Genomic DNA, 2,910 nt, shown 5'->3' with positions numbered 1-2,910 from the left:
TCGGTTGTGGTAGAACTTCATCACGTTACTTTATCACATTGTCGTGTTTTGTTTTTAAATGTATATAAAATCACCATTCACTTAAAGTTGTTTTCTAGACACTAGATTATAAGTAAGCTCAATACATTAAAGTTATCGATCGTTCCATTAGAACGTTTTTATAATATTATATATATATAATTCAACTAAGATTTCATGTCGTCCAAACGCTTATCGATGGACGACATAAAACGCATGACGCGGTCACAAACTAAGGCGAAAAGCCAAAATAAGCAATTACCTAACCTAACTACGACCGAACCATCGGTCAGTGGTTATAATGGCGTCCTCGGACATGTAACCGTCATCAATTACGATGTTGTTAGGTTGGTTTAGCTGCTCTTAAATAAGATAACAAGAAACGGTTATTTAAAGTATTACAGACGTTCAGATGGAACGCAGGCTTAATTTGATATACTAGTACTTACCATGAAAATACTAATATAAAAACTAGTTATTAGTGCACGTGATTTTATACACAACATTAATAAACACATCGTGAAATAAGTGAAAGAAAAGAAATTAAAACCAATGACTTCTGATAAGAGCCCAGTAGGCACATATACTAACTACTAAAAATTTTGTTGAAATGTAAAGAAAGTAGACTGGACGATCAAGTATTCTACCCACATTCTATCAATAAAACCCTTCTCGATTGTTCATCATACGATTTGCAATCCTATCGTCAACTCGTAGTTTTGTGCGTTCTCTCCCCCGGTAGTAGTACGCCGACTCGCGTCTCTCCCGTCACTAATCCGCCGACTCGCGTCTGCAAGCTAAGTTTTAAACTCTTTCTCTCAAATTTACTTCACGCTTCTTTTTCTCATTTTCTATTCTCAATACCAGTTGTCACTGAAAACATTGAAATTCTTTAACTTTAACTCTTCTGAAATAACGAAACATAAAATGTAATGATTGGTTCGTTACAAAGCACCCAAAATTGAGCTAACCTAAAATAGAAACAACATTTAAAAAAAACTAAAAAAAGGATACTTAAAGAATTTGTATACAAAAATAAGTATAATAGTGTAAAAATATTTTTTTTAATGTTTTTTAATTGTTAATTCTAGTCACATAATAATGACATTTACACTAACATGTTGCTAAGAGTCTTAACTACTAAATGATATCTAAAAGTATCCAAAATCAAATAAACACCATAGATACAATCAATATTGTGAATAAAACTGTTAGTTTATAGGTTCTTTTTTGACAACATTTGATTTGTATTTAATTTAAATTTAAATATATGCTTTAAGCAAAGTTCATCTTACTTAACTTTGTAATAATTTAGATTTAAGTTTCTAATTTTAATACTTAACCTACATTGAACAAGCAAGCAATATATGCTAACTATAATATTTAACTTTCTTTTACTCAAAATATTTATCTGTAATATTTATTCTAAGCAATTAGGTGATGTTATCACTGTTGTAGACTATGTTAAAGAAATTGGAACTTTCTCGTTAGTAAAACAGATTTTTACTACGTTTTATTGCGTCTGTTATTTTTTGTATATACATGGTTTACTGTAATAAGTAAGACTCTATTTTAATTAGTAAGGTGATATATGTGCAAGTATAAATAATTCAAATTAAGTTCATTTGTTTTATGCTTTAACTATAATATATACAAAAGTCTTTTTAGAATAGTAAATTCGAATTTATTCTATTTAAAGAATTATTTCAATTATATTACTTAAGACAATCTTATTATCGCTAGTTACAAAAATCATAAAATTTGAACTTTTTGATAGAAAAGAATTTGCGATTATAACAATTGATATTCAGCAACTGTACAACTATCACATCACAGTAGATAGCAACAATACAACTATCACATCACAGTAGATCTCGACAATACAACTATCACATCACAGTAGATCGCAACTGTACAACTATCACATTACAGTAGATCGAAATAGTACAACTATCACATCACTTTAGATCGCAATGTTACAACTATCACATCACAGTAGATAGCAATGTTACAACTATCACATCACAGTAGATCCAAACAATACAACATCAAAGTTAATCGCTTTCATATTCAAAGTTTTATAAAGTTGCTTAGTCTTTTTTAGAGTTGTATTAAAATTTTTGATCTTTAAAATACTCAATTAAGAACGACTAGTTTTATTGTTTTTTCATAATTTTTGCGTTGTTTTAAGTAAGTAGTCCTTTAAATTAGTGACAGAACCCTTGAATTTACCATAATTGCTGCACCTTAAGGGATAGTTAAGACATTTATTTTAACATGTTGCCAGGGGTTTTACCTTACTGATTGTATCTAAAAGCACGCAAAATTGACCTAACCTAAAGCTAGAAGCAACATGGGAATAATTTTAAAAAGCTGCACCTTAAAGATACTTTAATAAATTGTATACAAAAATAAGTACAATAGTGTAAAAATACTGTTTTAACTTTTTTTTAGTTTTTAATTCTAGTCCAGGGGTCGGCAAACTGCGGCCCGCGGGCCAAATGCGGCCCGCGAAGGGTAAATCTGCAGCCCGCGAGCAAATTATATTTTTTAATGGAATGCGGCCCAAGAAATAATATTTTGCGCCCGCGAGCATGTAAATGTGGCCCGCTAAGCAAAAATATTTTTTATGTTTAATTTGTTTGATAAATTTAGTTATAAGTTCCTGTATAACATTTTAAAACAACTAAAAGACTTTACAGATTTAGCTTAAAAATGTGAAAAAGACAGGTTAGCATTCTACCAATTTTTTTTTTTCAATTTCATAACAACTTTCTTCTTACAACAGCAAATTATTTTCTGAAAAAAGAGAGTAAAAAGTGCTTTGAATTAGTAAGATAGTTATATAATACCTATTTGGTACAAATTAAATGCAAATATTTTCCGTTCTGT

The sequence above is a fragment of the Thalia democratica genome, chromosome 7 (assembly GCF_965202585.1).
Source record: "Thalia democratica chromosome 7, ktThaDemo2.hap1.1, whole genome shotgun sequence".
Lineage (NCBI taxonomy): Eukaryota > Metazoa > Chordata > Thaliacea > Salpida > Salpidae > Thalia > Thalia democratica.
Note: the sequence above shows the minus strand (reverse complement) of the source record.